Below are 24,982 nucleotides of genomic sequence, written 5' to 3' on the forward strand. Positions count from 1 at the left end.
GTCATAATCTACCAGGCAGTATAGCCATGTCTTGTTTACAGGCCCTTAACTGACCCATACTACATAATGGCTCCATCTCTATTTAGCTATCATTTCTATAATCACTCAGTCAATAACCGCTAGAGATGGGGAAATCTAAGTTTGGAGTAACTCAGAGAAAAGAGGTACTTTCCAGAGAGAGGAAAGGCTGTGGTGCATATTTAATCACACAATTAATTCTACTAAACTATATGATGAAACCGAATTCCAGAGGTGATGACATGTGTCACATAGAAATTATTAAGATATGGAGAGCTATTGAACATTACAATGTCAGTTCCAGTGGTTTATTCCATGTCTCTTTCATTGTATAACCTTGAATTACTCAGTATGGAAAGTGCTAATGCCCATTAAATATTATGCAGATCAAAGCTCTGGGACTGGAGGAGAGAAAACATGAACAGAAACTTCTTCAATGTGCTCCTCAGACAAGGTTTGTCGTGCAGTTCTAAGCATGACTGTAGCAAAAATAAATTGCATTTTGGGAGCTGTAGTGAGAGACTGACATTTCTCAGCTGTGATTTGGAGGGCACCACCTGCTTCACTCCTTTCACAATGTGTGTCATAACAGCTTGTGATTGGTTTGAAATTCCATTGGTGAGATACTCATTTTGGGTACAATTACTGTGCTCTTAGCTACAATTCTTCAAAATAACCCTGGAAGTGAATAACTTTAAATAATTCATCAATCAGATGCTAAATTTGATGAGCTGGGAGCACCGCTTACACTGCGTTGTGCTTTTTTGCCTCTTCAGTAGAGACATACACTCACCCTAGAGAAAGTCTCAAACTGGTGCTACTGATTCCCATGCCCAGGCTTTTAATAACGGCTCTTCCCAGGAGCTCTTCCCAGGAGCCAAGTATCCAAAGGGCTGGACCTCATGGCAGGAGAGGAGGAAGAAAAAAAATGCTATTAGAAAGATTGATTTACTTATTTTAATGCTTTTTAAAATAATTTATTTGTTTATATATATTTTATATCATTGTTCATTTTTGTTCAATGTTTGCTTTCTTTTCTCAGGTGTAGTCCCCATAGAATTTCTACCACCAATTTACCTGTGCACCATCACCATAGTCCCTTGTGCTCTTCCAGGCCTTGTTTTGATCCCTCTCCCTTCCCTGCAGAATGTCTCTGATTTATAGCTATCTGTTTGTTTTTGTTTCGCTGTGTTGTGTTTTTTATTGTTATTATTTTTTTCCCTGATTCCTTATTTAGTTCCCCCATATTCCTCCTATAAGTGAATCCATCTGATATTTTTCTTTTTCCTTCTGACTTATATCACTGAGCATAATCCCTTCTAGCTCCATCCATGTTGCTGTGAATGGCATTTGTTTATCTTTTTGATTGCTGAATAGTATTCCATTGTGTATATATACCACATCTTCTTGATCAGTCATTTATTTTGGGGCAATGTTTTTGCATCCTTTGGGTAGATCCCTAGGAGTAGAATTTCTGGGTTATATGGTAGCTCCATTTTTAGTAGTCCGAGTAACTTCCACAAAGCTTTCCATAGTGGTTGGACCAGTTTGCTTTCCCACCAGTGGGTATGCAGTCTGCGATTTTGGGCAGATTGAAAGCAATCTGCCTGTAGTTCTCTGGAATAATTACAGTTAATGAGTGTTCTAGTGGCACAAATACAGGTGCTAAGTCAGTGTTAGATGTGTGAAGAGAGGAAATGGTGTTTCTGAAAAACACAAAGGGATGGAACACAGGAAATCCTTCTGTCAGAAGGGGAAGGAAGTAAGAAGGGCATGAGAGTTAAAGTGGAAGAGACAGAGAGCTACATAGAGAAAGGCAAAGACAGACAGAGACAGAAAGTGAGAGACTGAGAGAAATGCATGAGGGAGGCAGGAAAGAAAAAAAAGAGAGAGAAAAGTGGGGGAGAGAGAAAGTGAGAGAGACAGAGTCTATGACTCAGTCTTCATGAGGCATTTTGATTGATTTTAGCTTTACTAGAACTAAAAGGAATCATCTGGTATTGTAAAGGAAACAGATTAATTAAATATACAGAAATGCTGATGGGAGCAGAAGTGGGTATTGTGGCTATGGTAGAGAGCTTTCTAGTTTTTCCTTGCACCTATCCTTCTGACTGAAATTTTTATCTGGTCATGAGCAAAATTTCAAAGGCCTTATTATGCCAAAATCCCATGTCCTGGCTGAAGAGATGGTCTAGACTCCTGTGTAATTATTTTCTGCAACATTTGCATTTTTATTATGGTGATCATAAAAATAATCCAGGCTAAAGGAGGGTTCTGTAGACTGCTGCATAATAGCTTCTAACTGGGGTCCAAATCTAAACTGATATCAAGAGGGAGAGATATAAAGGCGGGTTTATACCCTATCAAACATACCTTATTCATGTTGTTTGTGATAGTAAAATACTGCTTGTGCCAAGAGAGAGGTAAAATGAATCCCCACTTATTCTATGTGAAAAGTTGTACACCAGGTAAATAAAACATTTATCAATAGCACAGGTATTTCCTCCTTTAGAAGATATAGGAAAACATTTTGAACAACGAGCAAATAAGGACTCTTTAGAGAAAACTTGAATGGTCTAAAGTATATGTCAAATAATTATGAATTTCAATAAAAAATGTTGGTGATAGAAAGTGCTTATTGAATAGACAAACATGCCCAACTACATACACATCTACTTGGACCTCAGATGTGTTTGAATGAACAGTACTTTTGGTGCAATGCAATTTTTCACATTGATCAGTTCAGTGTAAGACCTCTCCATTTATTTATTGTTTTTATAATTTACCCTTTATTTTTATTATATTCCCTATACCCTTCTCCTCTGTTTGCTTACAATCATTCTAAACTATTTATAGTATATGTTTTTGCTTATGACTGTGCTTTTAGGGTCTTTTATACAAATTCTTAACATTTTCTGTAATTGCTACGTGATACATTTTAGGCTCTTGTCTTGTTTTACTCTTCCCTCCCGTTCAGTCACATGGCTTCGTATTCCATCATGTTTCTCTGTGTGAAATTAATCTCTTCTCATGCTGTTCCATGGTACTCTGCATCCCATGTCACTCATTCATCTACACTCTGATTCAGGAATGCAATCCAATGAACAACAAAAGGAAAAAAAGTCTTATAAAAAATGTCCTTTAACATATTATGGTAAAACTGCAGAACATCAAAGGAAGTGAGAATTTTAAGGCAATCATAGAGAAAAGATGGATCAACTACAGAATATTATTTAAAGTGATCTGACTTATTAAAGGCAATTATTAAAGCAAGAGAACAGTGAAATATTACCTTGAATGTCCTGAAATTAAATAAGTCTTTATTCAAAATTCTATGTTCTGCAATTTTCAAAAATGAGGATAGACAAGTAATTTTAAGAGGTAAAAATATTCTTATCAATATATATATATATAAGTAAATATTCTATAAGTACATATATTGGGCAGAAATTAAAGAATGCCAGGTAGAAGATTTGAAATAGAATTTGAAAAGAATTATTCTAGTGCCAGGATGGCCACAGAGCTGATTCTTTATGATCCGAGCAGACCCGGTAAAGGAGAGGCGTGGAGCCCTCGGTGGCTTTCTCAGGCTTTTATGGAGATTTTACATGTAGTGTAACAACAAGGTATACGGCAGGCAGGGGTGCTGGGGTGCCAGGAGGCTTCCAAGCCTCCAGCAAGTCTTCATTCTGGGCTTCTCTCTCCCCTTCTCTTTCTCCTGCCTCTCTCCCACCTCTTCTTCTCTTGGCAGATATATCAATCATGAGCCATGGCCGGCAGGAGTAAACAACACAACTTACAACAATATGACAAAAGGCAGGGCAATCCTAAAGGTGGGAGGGCAGAAAACCTGAAAACCATTTACACTACAATTATGAATAATAGTTAATATATATTAACATATTACATATGTATTCCATGATGTATTAAAACTGATGATGCCTAATTTGTGTGTGTGCAGTATGTAGGGGGGATGCTATCTGGTAGAAGTAAGAAAAAATCAAAAAACCTAAGGGGCCTCCCTGCTGGTGCAGGGGTTAAAGACACAGCACTATCAAGCTATTGCAGCCTCTGCAGCATAAGTTCGAGCCCCACTGGCCAGGGAGCTACGCACATGGTGCAGCTGACCTCGCCTGACTCATCTGCTGCTCCCCTCAGCAGTGTATTTCAGTTGATCCACCCGTTCTGCTCCCCACTCTGTCTCTGGTGAATCCTCTCATACCCCCACACCTCTGGCCTACACCGCAGTTCTTGTATGCATAAATAAATAAATCCTAAAAAAATACCTGACATACAATATAAATTCAGGTGAGATGAATAATGAAAGTTAAAATATTGTGGGAAGGAACATCCTCATTTCCATTATTATCTTTAATAATTATTATTAATCTATTTTGTTTAACTTTCATTAATCTATTTTATTTAACTTTACACTGTGCAATATATGTATTTTTATTTACAGTATTTTTTTAATTATTGAAGTGATATTGGTTTATAATACAGTGTATGATTTAGGGGAAAGGTTTACTCTTCCTCAGGTTTATGTCCCCAAACATAACACATGTATTTTGTTGTTGTTATTAAGGTAACACTGGTTCACATTATTGTTTGAGCTATAGAAGTACAGGTTTTGTTACACCACACCCACCACCAAACCACCCATTATTCATTGTGCTCCCTCCACATTTTGTTCTCACCCTTCTTCCTCGCACTCTGGGAGCTTCATTATCTTTCACAGGTCTGTTGTTAGTGTGACTTTACCTGACCCTTTATTTGAATTTTCTATGTTTCACATGCAAGTGACACCATCTGGAACATCTTTCTCCTTCTGACTTATTTCACTTAACATAATCCCCACCAACTCCATCAGTGTTGCTGCAAATGGCAAGACCTTATCATTTTTGATAGTTAAGTAGTATTCCACCGTGTACATATACCACAGCTTTCTGATCCACTCAGGTTGTTTCCATACTTGGCTGTTGTAAATAGTGCTTCAATGAACACAGAGTGCATAAAACCGTTTGGATTAGTGTTTTTTTGTATTCTCATGGAAAATAGCTATGAGTGGAATTGCTGTGTCATATGACAAATCCATTTTTAATCTTTTGAGAAACCTCTGCTTTCTGTAAGAGCAGGTCCAGTTTACATCATCCCCACCAGTAGTTTAGTTATGTTTCTTCTTCTCCACCTCTGTTCACCAGGGCTAAAAGAAAAAAAAAAGTGTAATATTTAAAAAAAAATTAGAGGAAATAAAGCATAATTAAGGTAGGTTAAAATTAAAGAAACTTGGAAATTTTTAATATATACATAATTAAAGGAAAATAAAAATCTCAGAGCAAAACCATATGAATATAAAGCACTTAGTAAGATATTAGTGTTACAGGGCAGACTCAAAGGAAAACAGAGTGTCCTGGGTGTGATTTCTCACCTGCATGCTAAGAATTCAAGACAAGAGTCAAGAGCAGGCACAAAGAGAGAAGTTAATATAAGGTTATTTAAAAGGGAAATGAGAGAAGGAAGAGAGAGACAGAGAGAGATTAATTGGTCAATATGTCCTACTGGTAGTGCCATCTGAACTGAGATCCTGGATATAAGCTGAAAGCAGGTAAAGCAACAGAGAGCAATCCCACATTTGCTTGGTTTATACCAGTAATGGCTTAACTTCACCCTTAGTTCCCAGCAACTATCCCTTCAGGAAGTCAAGAGTCATGGCAGATTCATGGCATGATGGGAGTTGTAGTCCTGGGCACCTTGGATCTCTTTGGCATGGAGGTAGGGGTGGAGTCTGCAATACATTCGTGGGTGCAGCTCACTCATGGCATACTCCAACATTAGAGGTAAATACAAATACATGTGTAAAACTGATTAAAAAAAGCTTAAGATAAAGTTTTTAGGATAAACCAAATAAAACCAAAACATAATTTCTCTTCTGATTTCGAGAGACACAACTAAAAGAACTAAGTATCTTAAAGGATGGGAAAATAGCTCCTAGGAAATACTAAATAGAAAAAAAGCAGTGTAATTAGATAAAACATATTTAGAAAAATTAATAACACTAAAGAGAATAATCCTATAATGAAACTTTGACTTTAGCAGGTAGATATTACAATTATATCTAAAAGAGAGGATTGAGCTATGAAGAATAATAACTGGTTAAACAAAAACTAGTAATTTTAAATTTTGCAAACTTGGTGGAAGAGTGGAAAAAAAAATATCCCTCAGTAAGTTATTCTTTAAGGACAGAGAATGACACAGAGGTATAAAAACATGGAGAGGGGCCTCCCTGGTGGCGCAGGGGGTTAAGTCTCAGCACTATGAAGCTAGCACTAGCCACTGCAGCAAGAGTTTGATCCCTGATCAGGGAGCTGACCCACGTGGTGCAAGAGAACTCTCCTGTCTTGTCCGCTGCTTCCCTCAGCAGTGTATTTCAGTCAGTCTGCCTGTTCTGTTCCCCACTCTGTCTCCAGTGAATCTTTTCACCCCCTGCACCTCTGGCCTGTACCCCAGTTGTTGTATGCATAAATAAATAAATCTTTTTAAAAACAGGGATAAATTGTGAGGCCTTTGAATCAGACAATAATCTTGATAAAGTATATATAAAATATTGCACATGACAATTGGAAAATGAAAACATGGTTAACATTTTTGAAAAATTTACATGTGCTAGATAATTCAGTGACTCAATACTCTTCAAAGATTGATGTTATATATACTACATTCTCTGACTACTATGTAATAAAATTATAAATTAAATTATGTAACAAATAAATGACTACAAGAAAACTTAAAGGTAAGCAATATATTTGGAAATTTGAAAGTAAACTTTAAAATATTCATAGAGCAAAATGGAAATTACAAACCATTCTGAACTAAATGAAAATACTATAATCATAACTTGGAAAAAAAGGAGAAATTCAGTTTAAAGGTAATTACTAGTTTTTATTATAAAATGGGAAAAGTTGGAAAGTATAAGTTGAGATAAATAAACTCTAACAAAATAGAAAGATGCAAATATTAAAGATGAGAGTAAAGTTAATATGGAAAACATTGCAAAAAGAGTATTAACCAAGGTAGAAATTGGTCTTTAAAAATACTAATGAAATGTATAAATCCATAGCAAGACTTAACAAGGAAGATTGAAGGCACAAACAACTAGTATAATGAATGAGAAGAGGGACATTACTACTGATCAGATATTATAGTATGAGAGAATAGTGCAATAAATCTGTACATTTCATACAGCACACTCCTAAAAATGCAATTTATCAGAAGTAACACCAAAGTAATAGAAAAATCTATTTTTAAAGCTATTTAAAAAGTGAATCTATGGGGGCACAAGAGAAATTATCCTGAGTCACTTTGTGTTCTTTGGAGGTTGGAAAAATAAGCCAAAAAATCAAATCAAATAAGCATCAGAGAGACTGAAGAGGAAAAATTCAAATGAAGCTTACTAATACATGTCTATCACCTGTAAACTTGGGAGAGTCTCAATAACACAGTAACTGGATCACATGTCTTCAGATACTTTCTTAAATAAGACAAAGGTGGGTGGGAGGAGAGCAGGGACTCAGGTAGGTAGGTTGTTAAGGAAAGCACAGTATGCAAAGCTATGCCTGTTTTATAGTTTTAAATTTTGCCTTCTTTGTTGAAAAGAATAAGAGCAGGTCTTCTCAGTTCAGTGAGAAAGACTCCTCCAAGGGAGAGGGCCTCTCTGTTATATAAGCCAGTTTCTCTCACAAAAGGGCAACTGCCCTCAATCCTTGAGAGAACCTCCCATAAAATAAACCTCTTACCAAAAAGACACATTTTTGTGTGGTAGATTTTTGCTCTCTCATAAATCCCTAAGTTAAAAACTTCCCACAAAGAAATTCTAGGACCAAATGCTATGATTTATTGGTAAATTCTAAAACATTTAAGAAAGAATGTCAGGATTATATAATGCTGGCCCTGCTGCCCTGGGGTGACAGGACTGGATAAGGCTTTGTCCCAGGTTGTCCTGTAACAGGGCGGTGCCCAGGAAAAGTGGGGGTTCCAGATTCCCTGCCCCACCCAAGGGAGGGTGGATCTGGGCAGGGAGAGAAGAAGCTGCAGAGGAGAATGAGAAGGAAGGAGCAGGATGGAGCCACAAGGAGGTCTGGAGGAGGCACATGGAGCCGAGAGACATGTGAAGAAACTGTGCTGGCCTTTTGGTCGTGGACTGGGTGACACAGATGTGGGGGAGACTCGTGGGGAGGTGACAATGGCGGCTTTTGTCTTGATTTTGATTTTGCTCTTTTCCTTCCTGACTTGTCTGGTGGTTTCTGAGCCTTTTCTGTGGGTCCCCACTGGAAGGTACTTTGGACTTGTGACAGGCTTTGGGGCCTTGCTCTGGGCCAATCCCATTTGGGTGGACTTTTACCCACGGGGGTTGGGTGGACTTTTACCCACGGGGGTTGGGGGACTTTTACCCAAGGGTTAACTTTGGGTGCTTGATTTAGAAACAATTGTATTTTCTCTATTGTTTACTAATTGTATTAAAGTTCCTTTCCATTAAAGGCCTTACATGTTTTGTCTTGATGCAACAGATGGCAGAATCTATTTAAAGCAGGCAGGTTTGGGGGTTCTGGGGTGCCCCTCTCCAGGCCCTGTAACAGTGCCAGGCTCCAGACTTGGCAGATACTGCCACTCCCTATGGGCTCCTATAGTGGCAGCTGCACTTCCCACCATCTGTAACTAGGCCTTCTGTCTTTTCTTCTGACTTCCTAGTTCTCTCTCTCCCTCTACCTTGTTGGTTAAAATCAATTGTTTTTCCTCTTTCACTGAGCCAAAGGCTCTTTTGTTTGCATTTGTGGTGATGGGTGGTTGGACTCAGAAATTGTAAAGCAGGTTCTGACCTGGTGACAGTTTTTAGACCCTTTGGCTAGTAACATCCTGAAGAATGGAAAATAGAATGCCTTTTTTTACTCATTTTTGAGGGTGTGTTTATCCCAAAACCAAGAAGGAAATCAAAATCCATCTATTTAGGAGTACATATGCAAGGAGAACTATAATAAAAGACATCACATAGAATATTAGCAGGCAGGGCCTCCCTGGTGGTGTAGCGGGTTGAGTGCAGTGCTGTGAAGCTGTCCTCAGCCTCTGCAGCGCTGGTTCGATTCCCTGCCGGCCAGGGAGATTCCCATGTGGTGCAGCAGACCTCTCCTGTCTCCACCGCTGCTCCCCTCAGCTGTGTATTTCTGTTCCCCGCTCTGTCTCTGGTGAATCCTCTCACCCTCCCACACCTCTGGCCTGTACAAATAGAAATAAAGTAAAAAAAAAAATCCCCCCCCCCAAAATAAAATAAAATAATCAAAAAAAAAAAAAAGAATATTAGAAGGCTGTAGGGTAAATGGTTTTCAGGCTTTTCTGCCCTCCCACCATCAGGATTGCCCTGCCTGATGGGGTACCCACAGTTGTTACATTGTTGCAGACTACCTTGTTTACTTCTGTGGGCCATGGGAGGGGTATTGAGAGAGTCACCAAGAGAAGCAGAAGCAGGAGAGAGACAGTCAGGAGAGAGAAGGGGAGAAAGAAGCCAGAGAAGCCCAGAGTGAAGACTTGCTGGGGATTTGAGGGCCTGCCGGCCTCCTGGCCACCCTGACACCCCTACCTGCCGTGTACCTGGTTGCTGCACTACATGTAAAGCTCAATAAAAGCCTAAGAAAGCCACCAGGGCTCCAGGACTCTCCTTTACCCAGTCTGTGCAGATCATAGAAACCTGCTCAGTGCCCTTCCTGCTCCTACAAAGACAGATAAGCCAAGCTGGATATATCCACAGAAGCTCAGATTTGTATTTAAAAAATACGATTGTTACAATTTACTACATTCAATGATTAATACGTGTATGTGTGTTCATTTGAAAAACGCAAAAAAGGTGTTTCATAAAACAGTTACACATGTTTCTCAAAAAATAATTGTCTATCAAGTCAGGAATTAAAAAAAATCTTAAGTAGTTAATGATCAATAATATCTGTTGACTGAAATTCAAGTCTCAATGGTGTTAGCTTAAGAGCTTATTAGATAATAAAGAGAGGAGATGTCACCTGAGGAGACATCTAACAGATTTTACTCTGTGAGAACTGTTCCAACCATCAAAAGTTCTGAGTTTAGTTTATATAGAGAAAAGCAGTAATTCATTGACTTCAAAGATGCAATTATTGTTAGGGAATTCGTCTTTTTATTTCCTGTTATCTTGACCAAAAGAAATGCTAATACTATTTTTGTAAAGAGGAGGGCAAATATTGGACTTTAATCACTTCCCTGATTGCTGAAGAATACACTAGGGAGATGCAAATGGCAAGTGCCTGTTATTAAATCTTTATCTGGCTCATTGGTCATTAGTGAGAGCTCAAAGCTTACCTACCTTCAGGCAGCAGATACCTGCATTGACTCCTGGGAAGGGGAGCCTGTTCTGACTGCTGATGGCTTTGGTCTCTTGTTTGCTAGAACAGGAGGGCAAGCGTCCCAGAACATTTTACAATATGTTTATGAATCTAAACAAACAAGGGCCTCCCTGGTGGTGCAGCAGGCCCAGAGCTGAGTGCAGAGCTGTGAAGCTGTCTGCAGCCTCTGCAGTGCAGGTTTGATCCCCGCCAGCCACGGAGCAACTCACATGGCATAGCAGACGGCTCCTGTCCAGCCCGCTCTCCTCAGCAGTGAATTTTGTCAGTCTGCCTGTTCTGCTCCCCGCTCTGTCTCTGGTGAATCCTCTCACTCTCCCCCACATGTGGCTTGTACCCCGGTTCTTGTATAAATAAATAAATCTTAAAAAAAAAAAAATCTAAACAGGCATCCCTGGTGGTGCAAGGGGTTAAGCCCCGCACTATGAAGCTGTCCGCAGCCTCTGCAGCAAGAGTTCCATCCCCGGTCGGCCAGGGAGAAACCACATGGTGCAGCAGACCTCTCCTGTCTCACCCGCTGCTCCCCTCAGCAGTGTATTTCAGCCAGTCTGCCTGTTCTGTTCTCCGCTGTGTCTCTGGTGAATCCTCTCACTCCCCACATCTCTGGCCTGTACCCCAGCTCTTGTATGCATAAATAAATCTTTTTAAAAAATCTAAACAAACAAAACTTAGAGAAAGTAGTGTATTTAATAGTGAAGTGTTGGAAACATTTTCCTAATGATAAGGGATAAGATGAAGATACAGATTGTCATTGCTTTTATTTCTTTTTTAATAAAGTTCCCAGACCATTATGGCAAGTCAAGGAAAAACAACCAATGTTGTAAAAATTGGAAAGGAGGTAGGATGATTGTTTTTATCCATCACTTCCAGTGACAGGGAGCCCAAATGTTTGCTTGTGAGGGTGTTGTTGGATGAGGTTAGCATTTAAATCAGTCAATCCAGTAAAGCAAATTGCTCTATAAGGGACCTTTTCCAAAAGGGAAGGGAAGGGAAGGGAAGGGAAGGGAAGGGAAGGGAAGGGAAGGGAAGGGAAGGGAAGGGAAGGGAAGGGAAGGGAAGGGAAGGGAAGGGAAGGGAAGGGAAGGGAAGGGTGATTGCTGGAGATGGGACATTGTTCTTCTTCCCTTGGCCTAGAACCTATGACTTCAGGTATCTTGATTGTTTTTTAGACTCATACTGGAAACATGCAGTAAATCTTTTGAGACTACTCAACCTCAATCATGTGATCATTAATGTGTATGTGTGTGTGTGTGTGTGCATACATTTTAAGTTGAAAAAACTCATATTGGCTTGTGTCTCTGGATAACCCTGACCAATACTAGAAGAAACACATTTTTAATTATTTGCCACTGATAACATTAAACTAAAAAATCTATTAATAAACATTATAAAGAAATTTATGAAGTTAACTGAATTTAAAATCATAATGCAAAAGTCACTCACATTTCGCTAGAGCAGTAAAAGGGCTGTTAGAAATGGAATAATAAAGACACTTTTATGAGTTTGATTGTGTCTGCTCAAAAGGTGAATGTGATTTCATTCAGAAATAAGGTCTTTACAGACTTTATTTCTGTTCATTTTCTCCTTAATAAACTTTTTCTTTCTCTAAAAAAAAATAAAGAAATTAATAAGGTCTTTACAGAAATAGCAAGTAAGATGAGGTCATTAGGATGGATTCTAAATTTTTTTTAAGATTTATTTTTTTATTCAAGAACCAGGGTACAGGCCAGATGTGCGGGAGGGTGAGAGGATTCACCAGAGACAGAGTGGGGAACAGAACCAGCAGAATGACTGAAGTACACTGCTGAGGGGAGCAGCGGGCAAGACAGGAGAGGTCTGCCGCGCCATGTGGGTCACATCCCTGCCCGGGGATTGAACCCACACTGCAGAGCCTGCGGACAGCTTCACAGTGCGGCCCTCAACCACCTGCGCCACCAGGGAGGCCCAAGTGTATGCACTTTAAAAGGGGGTCTGACCATCTCTGTATACATAACAGCAGAGGAAGAAGACTGAGTATGATAGATTTTTACTAGAATTGGTATGCTTACAGAAAGCTAGATGAAAGGATTTCAAATGATATTTTCTCAGTAAAACTCCAAAAATTACCCATCCCCTTATGAACAAATGCCCAGCAAAACAGTGTCTATCAGAAGCAGGGCCATTGAGGCACAAAAGCTTGCCACAGATATGAAGCACCCTCTGGCAGGGAACCATAAGAAAGACATCAATGCATGAGGTCAAGATAAATGGTGACAATTGTCTCTGCTAAAATGCCGATGTCCTAGGAGCAGCCTCTCCATTTGTCTGTCACCCACATGTCTCTTCCAAATAACTTTTTCATGTATCGCTACATGCCTGTCTTCTACATGTCTGTTTAACTGTGTTGCCTCACGCCTTCATTCCACCTCTTTTTATCCACCTCCCTCCTTCCCAGTTGACCCCTATTCGGGGAGTCTGGTTCATGGCTTGCTGGGACTTATAATCCAAGATGCATGGGATCTTGCAGAATTGGGGTTGGACTTCATTCAGGAAATCACTCACTGGCTCAGACTATGCTCCTCACTGTTTCTCTGACAATTCAGTATGATTGATCCATAATGACATGACAAGTATGGACACACGGGGACAGGAGCAGGTGATGATAGATTGGAGTGAGAAAGCTGCAAGTCAAGGAATGCAAAGCCCTGGAGCCACTTCCGGAAGCTAGGAAGAGGCAAAAATGAATGCTCCCCAGAGTTTCACATGAGCATCAACTCACATTTACTGGAATTACAATAAAAATTTCAATGTCCTGGGCCTCCCCTGGTGGTATGGAGGTTGAGCGCTGGGCAGCGAGGCTGCCCGCAGCCTTTGCAGCACTGGTTCTTTCCCTGGCCACTGGTGAGGGTCCCACACACACAAAAAAATTTCAATGTACTTTTCCTTGAAACATAAGCTAATTCTAAAAATTATTAGAATTAGAGGAACAAGAACCGGGCCTCCCTTGTGGCGCAAGAGGTTAAGATGCAACCTCTGAAGCAATCCACAGACACTGCAGCACGAGTTTGATCTCCAGCCAGACAGGGAGCTACCCACATGGTGCAGCAGATCTCTCCTGACTCACCCGCAATGTACTTTGGTCAATCTGCCTGTTCTGTTCCCTGGTGAATCCTCTCACTGCCCCCCCCACCTCTCGTTTTAAACAATAATTAAATAAAATAAATACAAAACCTGAAAATGTCTATATATAGTAGAAGGAATAATGGACTGTGGCATATTCAAATGATAGTTGCAAGATAGTGAATGTGAGTGGGACCATAGAACATGTAGAATGGGAAGACATTTCAAAAAATGATTTAGTAACAAAGTAGAAAGTCATAGTAAACATATGATGGTAGTATCATTTATAAACCATTGGAAAATATAAATTTTAAGACAATATATTACGGATGGCTTCCTCTATAAGTGATAAATCAAAATGAAAGAAAGGGAATCATTATCACAGAATTAGACTTGTAGTTAGTTCTAAGAGTGATGGAAGTGTCCCCATGGAGGCGAGGCATTTGCGGGGGGGAATGTGGGTACTTTGCTCTACTAGAAATAATCTATTTCTTAAGTTGGTGAAGGATAATTAGATGTGCAGGTTCAGTCTCCAAAATTTACATGTGTGCTCAGTATGGTCTTTCATGTAGAAACTTTGCAGCTGGATAGAGGTCATTTCCATGAGGAAACATTATGCTCAATTCAGTATATTATTGGTATTCTCTCTGGCCCACTTGGAATGAAACTTATTAAGAAAATTGTTTGAACCTAGTACTTTGCAGTTAATACTCCTTGTCCCTAGAATACCAGGTGAAGTTTAACTTTCCAAGTCTACATGTTGATCAATATCTCCCCTACAATACTGATTGTGGCTGCCTATTTATCACTTACTGTAATGACTGCTGATTATAGGAGGCCCCTTGCTCATAACTTCATTATCACCCAGTTCACAGGGGGAGCATTCTGCCTGGCAATGAACTGAAAGCAAGCCAAAGCAAATTTATGACATTGCATACTGTATCGATTTTGATGGGAACAAAAGCAGAGAAGGTCAATAGGATGGCTTCCAAAGTCATTACTGAGCAGAAGACAAGACTAAATCAAAATGAGAGATTAATTTTTTTTTTAGCCATTTTATGCTATGTTCCTGCAGCACCATAAATGATCCCACGTTTTGGTGTCAGAACTTTATAATAAAATGGCAATGGCACTGTGATGGAGAATTCAGATGTTGGGACAAGAACGAAGGAATAAATTAAAAAAAAAATTCTCCATGAGAGCGAGACAGAGTTATGTCGTAACAAGTAGTCAACTTGTTTGGGAGTTGTTTTATTTGTGGTCCAACCCTGACTTTCTTGTCCTCAATGTTCTGCTGTCTCTCCTCGTCCTGGACTCTGAGCGCTCATCACTGAAGAGTGAGCAGATGGGGAGAGGAGAGAGAAAGAAAAAGAGAGAAACAGAGACTTGGTGATTCTTATTGAAAATAAGATGGAGGCTGACAGAACATAGTAACTTTGATTCTGAATCCTGGTGTTTCATATTCTTTTTTTTTTTTTTTCCCCCTCCAGGGAGAAACAGATGACTCTAAGGAATGCTTCCTAAATAAGCAGAAAACAATAGACAGATGTGAGTGTAGGGTAAATAGTTTTTCAGGCTTGTCTGCCCTCCCACCATTAGCATTGCCCTGCCTGATGGGGCACCCTCTGTTGTTACATTGTTGCAGACTGACTTGTTTACTCTGTGGGCCATGGGAGGGGTATTGAGAGAGTCACCAAGAGAAGCAGAAGAGAAGCAGCAGCAGGAGAGAGGCAGGAGAGAGAAGGGGCGAAAGAAGCCAGAGAAGCCCAGAGTGAAGACTTGTGGGAGACCTGGATGCCTGCCAGTCTCTGGCCCCCCGGCACCCCTGCCAGCCATGTACCTGGTTGCCAACTACATGTAAAGCTAGATAAAAACCTGAGAAACCCACCGAGGGCTCCAAGACTCTCCGTTACCTATCTGCCAGGTCAGAAAAACTGCACTGTGACCATCCTGCCCCTACAGTGAGCTATAAAAAAGTAATACTGGGGGGCCTTCCTGGTGGCACAAGGGGTTAAGATGCAGCACTGTGAAGCTATCCGCAGCTAATGCAGCACGAGTTCCATCCCTGGCCAGGGATGTGACGCACCTGGCCCAGCAGACCTCTCCTGACTTGCCCGCTGCTCCCCTCAGCAGTGTATTTCAGTCAGTCTGCCTGTTCTGCTCCCCACTCTGTCTCTAGTGAATCCTCTCACCCCCCCCCCCCCCGCATCTCTGGCCTGCACCCCAGCTCTTGTATACATAAAATAAATAAATCTTTAAAAAAAAGTAATGCTAACTTTAATTCAGTAACTATATTAGCGATTCCACAAATTGATAGCTGATTGTTGAGTCTTTAATTGTTGACAATTACTCTGCCTCTTGTTACATCTTATTTATTCCTGTAACAACCCTGAGTTTGTAGGTGTTTATCTCCATGTGAAATCTTTAGAAATAGTCTAGCATGAAAGATTAACCTGTATAGCTAATATGAGGCAGGTTTTTAAGGCAAGGATGCTGGACCTGTAAGTGTGTGCCCCAAGCTCTGATCCAGTGACTTATTAAACTAACCTTGGTGACTTGTTTACACCAAACTACAGCTCATGGATATTTCTCCAGGCTGATGTGGGAGAAGCAAAGTCTTACTATTCCCGAAAGGAAACTTGTGAACTAGTGTCTGAATCTCAGGATTTTACCTTTCCAGCTTCTAGTTCACAGCAGCCTCCCAGTGGAGTCCCAGTTCATCTGACTGCAAGTACAGGCAATGTATCTGGAAAAACCCCAGGACTGTGCTCTGCTATGTCTATAGTCTCCATCCCAGACTCGGGTCCTGAAGTCATTGGACATTGATGACCAGATTCAGAAATCCCCTCTTAAGAGGTCTGCTTGCACATAAGACAAGGCCCCTGCCACTGGTTAAAAAAAAACAAAATAAAATATCTGCGGGCCTTCCAGGTGACGCAGCAGGTTGAGTGCTGTGCTGTGAAGCTGTCTGCAGCCTCTGCAGCATGGGTTTGATTCCTAGCCAGCCAGGGGGATACCTGCATGGCGCAGCAGACCTCTCCTGTCTCGCCCGCTGCTCCCCTCAGCAGTGTATTTCAGTCAGTCTGCCTGTTCTGCTCCCCACTCTGTCTCTGGTGAATCCCCTCAACCTCCCGTGACTATACCCCAGTTCTTGTATAAATAAATAAATCTTTAAAAATAAAATAAAATATTTGCTTTCTGGCTGTGAGATTGCTCTAGGACCCACCTTCCCTGGTCCCTTATAATTTTTTTCACCAGCAACCTCCATCTCTAAGCAATCTCTTTTGTATTTGACCTTTAGTCTTCTCTTTCAAATGTAGTGATTTCTCTCTCTCTCTCTCTGATTCTGATAGGTGATTTTCTTGAAACCCTGCTTCCCTCAGCCCTAACTGTGAGGTCGGTCCATGACAGTGCCACAGCCCCCACGGGGCCTGCCCGCCAAGGTGACATCATCACACACCTCCCCTCTCTCCATGGGAATGCCCTTAATGCATTCCTAACTCCACCTTCACTGTGAGGAACCAATGGGAAGGTGCACCCAGGAAGGATGCTGGGGGCATGGCTTGATCCCAATGTAGGGCTGGGATGGGAAGTAGATGGGACCCAGAGTTATTACTTAAGTAATAAAGCTATATATGTGTCATGCATGTAGGTTACATCACCTTTTAGCTCTTTGGGCCTCTGAAACCTCTCAAAATCTCAGTTAGAGCATCTGCAAGAGTGTTAGAAATCTCATGGTATTCTGTTTAGTTTAAATATTCCCACTGCATACATTACAGGAGCCACTAAAGAGTTTTTTAAATAAAAATTTCATCTGCTAGGACCTCAATCCTATACAATGCTGTAGAGAAAAACTGACTTTTTTGATTCATTAGGTGATCACACTCAGCAAAATAAGCCAGAAAGAAAAAGAAAAATACCAGATGGTCTCACTCATAGCAGGAGTTTACAAAACCTAAATAAGGGGCCAGGAAAAGACTAATTATAATAAAGAAAAATCAAAATCAACAAGCAACTATAAACCAAAGACACACTACGGGTGGGGAGGGGGGTGGGATTAGGGTCAAAGTAAGAGGGGTGGGAATTGTATGGGGAATATAACCAAGATGAAAATGCATACATTGTGCAAAAATGAAAAGAAAAAAAGAGACAATGGAGGGGGCCTCCCTGGTGACCTAGGGGTTAAGTCTCAGCATTATCACTGCTGTGGCCTGAGTGCAATCCCCAGCCAGGGAGCTAACCCACATATGGCACAGCGGACTTCTGCCTTACCCTCTGCGCCACTCAACAGTGTATTTTGTCAGTCTTCCTGTTCTGCTCCCCACTCTGTCTCTGGTGAATCCTCTCACCCCTCCCCTCCACACACACACACCTCTGGCCTACACTCCAGTTCTTCTATGCACAAATAAATAATAAATATTTTTTTTTTAAAAAGAGACAATGGACATGAAACCATATATACTCTATAATATTGGTGAAATGTACCTGACTTAGACTCTGTGCTTTGATTATGAAACAACTTACTAGGGTTTAGGAATGATGAAAGCGTAATGCTACATACTGGTGGGTTTCAAATACATTTGAGAAATGCCAGATAATTTATGACTAAAGTTCGTAACTGATGTCAACCAAAAACATATGTGCACGTGGATGTACATGCACACATGTGCAGAGGAGTTAAATTTAGGTGTGTTTAAAGACACAAACAAAAACATCAAAATAAGTTATATTGGTGCAACACAAATCCTCAACTCCTACTTTGTTCCTCTCTTCTCTGTCAAGAGGGACAGTTTTTAGAATGAAAAGGGTACAGCGAACATTTCTGAGCACGAAGTAAATCGACTCCTGATGGATAAAAAGATTGTAAGTGTACACATATTTGCTTTACATGATTTCAAACCTCTGACCCATCTAAATTACACACCAGAGTCTCAAGGGAATCTCTAAGTGAGATAACTTTCATTGATCTTTCAAGCTCATGTAAGGACAAAAGAGCTTCTAAAAGACTGAAGATGGGCAAATTCTATCAATATTTAAAAAGAGGAATAAGGTTTATTCCACAAACCACTCACTAGTAAGTTTCCATTGTGATCTGTCAAAAACATTAAAGTCTCTTTACAGTAAAATTTCCACAGTCTAAGATGCCTTTCCCATTGTCCTTGATACTTCCCTGCTTCCTTCCTTCCCTTTCTTGCTTCTTTTTTTCTCTACCTCCCTTTCCTCAGTCTCTATGCTCCTCTTCCCTCCTCTCTCTTCCTCTTCCTTTCTCATTTAATAAAAAAATACATTTTAGAACAATTTTGGAAAGATAGTACAGAGTAAATAGTAAAATATAAATTCACAAAGATGACACAGAGGCCCCATATACACCGTAACAATTTCCCTATTTAGCCTCACCTTACATGAAGATGGCGTACTTATTACAACGAAGGGACCAATACAAGGTTCACACTTATTCGGATTCCCTCAGTTTTACCCTAAATGTCTCTTTTTTTGGTGGCAGAATCTAATGAAAGATACAGCATTGCAACCAGTTGTCATGGCTTCTTAGATTCCTTAGGCTGGAACAGTTTCTCAGACTATACTTGCTGTTGATGACTTTGGGAGTTTTGATGATATGGTAAGTTTAGTTATTTTGTAGAATGTCCCCAATTGTTATTTGTCTGAGTATATTGCGTTTATGGGTTTTTTGGAAGGAAACCAAATTGGTAAAAAAAAGTCATTTTCATTTCCCCCCTATATTCAGTACTCTGCACCCTCTATTTTGAAAGTGGGGCCTAGAAGGAAGAAGGGTACCGCACCATTCAACTACACTCTTCCAGAGCTTAGTTTCTGCATCAGTTAGCAAGGCTCAGAATGAGAAGTACTGATGTCTGCCCAGCGCTTCCATCTGGCTAATGTAACCCTCTGAATGAAAGCCAGAGGAAAAGGGAGATCTTTTTCTGTTTGCTTGTGTTTATTTTTAAATTCCATCTGTCTATCTATCTATCTATCTATCTATCTATCTATCTATCTATCTATCTGTCATCTATCTATCGATCATATATCCTATACCCAGCTATCTATTTACTGCGGTAATGCGGCTTTACAACACTGAATGTGATTTAGGAGTCTAGGTTCACACATCTTCGAAAGTAAATTACCACATCACACCCACCACAAAGTACCAGTAATCCACCATCACAGTCCATGGGAACCCCTCAACCCTTTCCTTCAGGTAACTCCAGATCTGAGTCAAAACCCAAGGGTTTGGTTTGGTTTGACTTAGCTCCTTTGCTTTGTTTCTCTGTATTCCTCAATGAGTGAAATCATCAGTATTTGTCTTTCTCCTTCTCACTTATTTTGGTTAATATAGTTTCCTCTAGTTCCACCCACGTTACTGCAAATGTCAGGATTTCACCTTTCTTTACAGTGAATATCTGCTGTGTGCATACAGCAGATCTTCTGTATCCTCTCATGTTTGGGGGGACACCTCATGTCCTTCCGTAAGTTGGCTAATGTGACCACTGCTGCAATGCATGTTGGAATGCATATGCCTTTTTGAGGTAGTGTTTTTATATAATTTGGATGGATACCTAGGAATAGAATTGCAAGATTATATAGTAGATCTTTTTAAAAATGTTTTGAGAAAACCCCAAACTGTTTTCACTGAGCCTGGACCACTATTACTGCCAACATTCACTGGGTGTCTTTTTCTCTACACTTTCATCGACATTTGCTGTTTCGGGCACTTCTCATAGGTGTGAGGTGATCTCACGCTGTGTTTTTTTTTTTTTTTTTTTTAAGAGGCATGTATTTTTATTTATTTATTTATTTATTTTTTGTTTGTTTGTTTGTACATGCACTGGGTACAGTCAGAAGCGCGGGAGGGTGAGAGAATTCACCAGAGTCAGAGCGGGGAGCAGAGCAGGCAGAAGGACCGAAGTACACTGCTGAGGGGAGCAGCGGGCGGCAGGAGAGGTCTGCACGCCATGTGGGACCCTCCTCCAGTGGCCGGGGAGCAGCCGGGGATCGAACCCGTGCCGCAGAGGCCGCAGGCAGCTTCGCAACCCAGCGCTCAACCGCTGCGCCACTGGGGAGGCCCCACACTGTGGTTTTGATTTGCATTCCTCTGATGATAAATGATGAGCTTGGTGTTTGTTTGTTTGTTTTTGTTTGTTTGTTTTAATATGCCTATTGGCCATTCTGCATGTCTTCTATGAAGAAGTGTCTAGCATTTCTGACCATTTTGTAATTTTTTTAAAGATTTATTTATTTATGCATACAAGAACTGGGGTACAGGCCAGAGGTGTGGGGGATGAGAGCATTCACCAGACACAGAGTGGGGAACAGAACAGGCAGACTGACTGAAATACACTGCTGAGGGGAGCAGCGGCCGAGACAGGAGAGGTCTGCTGTGCCATGTGGGTAGCTCCCTGGCCAGGGGATCCAACTCCTGCTGCAGTGGCTGCAGATAGCTTCATAGGTTGCGTCTTAACCCCTTGCGCCATCAGGGAAGCCCATTTTTTTTTTTTATTTGCTGTTGAATTATGTGACTTCTTTGTAAGTTTTGGATATTTACCCCTTGTTGAATGTTTGATATGCAAATATTTTCTCCCATTCATATGTTGCATTTTCATTTTAATGATCATTTCTGTCACTTTGGGGAAGTGTTTTAGTTTGCTGTAGTCCTATTTGCTTATTTTCACTTTTGTTTCCCTAGCTGTTGTAACTGAGTCCACAAAAACATCGAGGCAAATGTGGAGCGTGTTACCTGTGCTTTCCTTTATGTATTTCATAGTTTCAAGTCTTATATTCAGGTGAGTCCTTGTCTTTAGATTAACCTATTGGATTGGGACATTTCACATTCTGAGTTGGGAGAGGAATGGAGTGAGGGTATCATGATAATAATGTCAGGCCTCTGTCCTTGTTAAGTTTCAGTATAATTTTGAATAAGTATTGCTTTTTTTGCAATGTGTATTCTTTTTTGATATAATTTTCAGCAGTTTCGTGGAAGTATGGTTCTGTGGATCTCTTTGTTACCATGCTAGACAGAAGTGAAATTTCTTGTTATTTTTTTCTCTAGCATAAGAATTAATGACATACATTTCTATGTAAGCTGTGCTTAAGTCATCTCCCATAAATTTTGACAAGTTGCATTTAAATTTAATTCAAAATATTGTTTCTATTTGTTTTTAATTCTACATATTTTATTTTTTAGATATCTTAATTTATTTTTTAAGTTTATTTTATATATTTTACATCATTTTCCATTTTTGTGCATCTTTTAGAATTGTGTTGTTTATTATCTAGCTGTTTGGAATTTAACAGTTATGTTTATGTTATTGACATCTACTTTCATTCTGAAAACAGACTGTATGATTCTTATCCTTTTGTTAAGGGACATTTTGCTTGTGACCTTGGAAGAAAGTGTATTCTGATCTTATTGGATGGCATTGTCTATAAATGTCAATTAAATTCAGTTAATTGACAGAATTGTTCAAGTCACCTATATACTTAACAGACTTTATGCCTGCTTGACCTATCAATCCCTTATAGAAGAATGTTGATGTCTCCATAATTGTGAGTTTGTCTGTTTCTCCTTCTGGTTCTATTTTGCCTTACCCATTCTACATTTTATTGTTTAGCGCATACTCATTTAGGATTGCTCTGTCTCATTTAATATTATGTGTATCTTTTAGTCCTGACAATATATGTATGTATATGTATAACATATGTGTGTACAGTCTGTGTGTGTGTGTGTGTATGCAGTATCTTTTTCTGAACTAAATATAGCTATTCTAGCTAAATTCTGGCTGTTTTGATTAGTGTTAGCATGATACATATTTTATTTCTATTTACTGTAAATCTAAGATTTTTGCATTTAAAATCAGTTTCTTGTAGACAATGGAATTGAGTCTTGTGTTTATATCCAGCAGACAATCTCTGCCTTTTCATTGATTTATATAAATCATTTCCAGATAATAAATTATTATACTATTGGTGGATTAATGTATACCAAATTTGTAGCTTTTCTGTTCATTGCATTTGTTCTTTGTTTTTCACTCATTATTGTTTCACCAGTTTGGTCTATTTCTGATTCTTTTTTCTTTCTTAGCATTTCAATTTTGTTTCTTTAAGAATGTAGTGGTTACCCTAGAGTTTTTAATACACACTTTTGGCTAATCTCTGTCTACCTTCAAACAACACAGTGGCTGTACCAGATCATTTTTAGTGCAGGGAGTTTATAATAGAATACTCTGTTCTTTTCTTTCTAACATATGACATTGTTACTACTATTACTTTAAACTAACAATTTTGGGGGCTCAACTAAGGATAATAAAATAAAATATTTTATTTTCACTTATTTTGGTAATTATTTTCTTTTCTTCATGTATTGCTAACTTTCTTACCCATTTCATTTTCTTTCTTCCCAAAAAACTTTGTTTTGTTGCAAGTATGTGGTTGAGGAATTCCCTCATTTTGATTGTTTGAAAGGTCTGCATCTCTCCTTCAGATTTGAAGTAACTTTCACTGGGTCTAAATTTTAGGATGGTGGAGTTACCATAGAATTGGTTTGGAAAGTTTGGTCCTCCCAATCACTTCACTCAAACCTTGTTTGTGTGGATTTTGCGTGGATTCTAAGAAGAAATCCATATTAACTCTTATCCTTATCCCTCTACAATTAAGATGTTCATTTCTTTCTCTACCATATTTTTTTTTTATCCATGCTTTTCTCCTGTATTTTGAACATGGTACCCTGAGATGTAGCGGCTTCCTCCTCTCACCTCCTTCTCCCTTTTTTTCTCTAAGTTTCCTGGAAGTATACTCTAGTGTGAAATTTTCTCAACTATTATGAAAATTTCTCAGCTATTACTACTTTAAATATTTCTTCTGCTCCATTTTTTCTTTCCTTTTTCTTTTGATATTCCATTTATGCTTATGCTACACCTTTTAAAATTGGCCTTCATTGTTCAGGTCATAATTTTGTTCATTTAAAAAAAATCTTTTTTTTAATATTTATTTACTTATGCACACAAGAACTGGAGTGTAAGCCAGAGGTGTGGGGGTGTGAGAGGATGTACCAGAGCGAGGAGCACAACAGGAGGATCTAAGGAAATACACTGCTGAGGGGAGCAGCGGGAGAGGCAGAAGAGGTCTGCAGAGCCATGTGGGTTGCTCCCTGGCTGGCCGTGGTTTGAACTCATGCTGCAGTGGCTGCAATGATTTGATAGCGCTGTCTTTAACCCCTGCACCACCAGGGAGGGAGGCCCTGTTTTTATTTTCCTTTCAAATGGCATTTTCTATCACTTTGTCTGCAAGCTTTCTGGTATTTGTTTTTCCTTAGTTGTGTCCAGTCTACTGATGAGACCATCAGAGATAGTCTTTATTTTCATAATGTTTTTGTTTTCAATTTTGAGTATTTCCTTCTGATTATTTCCTAAATGTTCCATTTCTATGCTTTTATTATTCATCTATTTGTGAGTTTTACTTCTTTGTCCATTATATTCTTTAGCATATTAACTGCATTTATGTTAAATTCTCTGGTAGTCCTACTCATCATTTGTATCATATCTTGAGTATGGTTTGATTGCTTAAATTGTTTTGTTAATTTTGGCACTTAATTTTTTTGTTGACAGACAAAATTGGTTTATTGATGAAAATAAAATGGAATATATTCAGTGTGAGAATTTTTTAACTAGTCTAGAGCTGTATTATGATTAATGTTTGTTGTATCTACAAGTACCAAAGACTTCAAATTTCTCTAGTTTTCTTTATGTCTTTCCTAATTTGACCTTGGGCTTCTTCAGACAGTACACCTTTGCAGATCTTTCTTCCCTCCAGTTGTTTTAGTGAATCCTTATTGATATGTGCTAAGAGTAGGGAGGGGGATTTGTAGTGTAAGGCCTAAAATCAATATTTCATAACACCTAACACCTAAAACTATTGGAGGAACAGTGAGTAACAAACTCCAAGCCAGAGAAAGATGTCCTGAATAAACCCCACTCACTCCACCCCCATCTTCATGCAGACTAGATCTTAGGTGCCTTGATTTACAAATCCTAGTGTGCTGTGTATTTTTTTTTTTTAAATTGGGGGAAGCTGGGAAGGAGTGATCCTCTATCAATCGAGGTAGAATGATGAAGGAAGGAGGAGACATTTGGAAGAGAAGCAGGTAGTGAGAAACTTGGAAGAGACACATGGGTGTGAGATATGTGGGGAGGCTGATACTGGTCCATGGCAGAGGTAGTCATTATCTTGACCTCATGGTGTATGATGCAGTTGATTTTGAATTTGGAGTCCTTCTGTTTCAGCAGTCTGGGATTTGCCTAATATTTTTCGCATGTGTGGGATTACTTGGTAGAGACTGCCTTAAACTGTAGCAAGTGGTTGGGCCTCAGGTGCCCTGATTTGGGCAGAGTCTGTTAGGTTTAGCATTTGCTCATGTATAAATAGGTAGATTTTTT

The sequence above is a fragment of the Talpa europaea genome (assembly GCF_964194135.1).
Source record: "Talpa europaea genome assembly, chromosome: 1".
NCBI classification, from domain to species: Eukaryota; Metazoa; Chordata; class Mammalia; order Eulipotyphla; family Talpidae; genus Talpa; species Talpa europaea.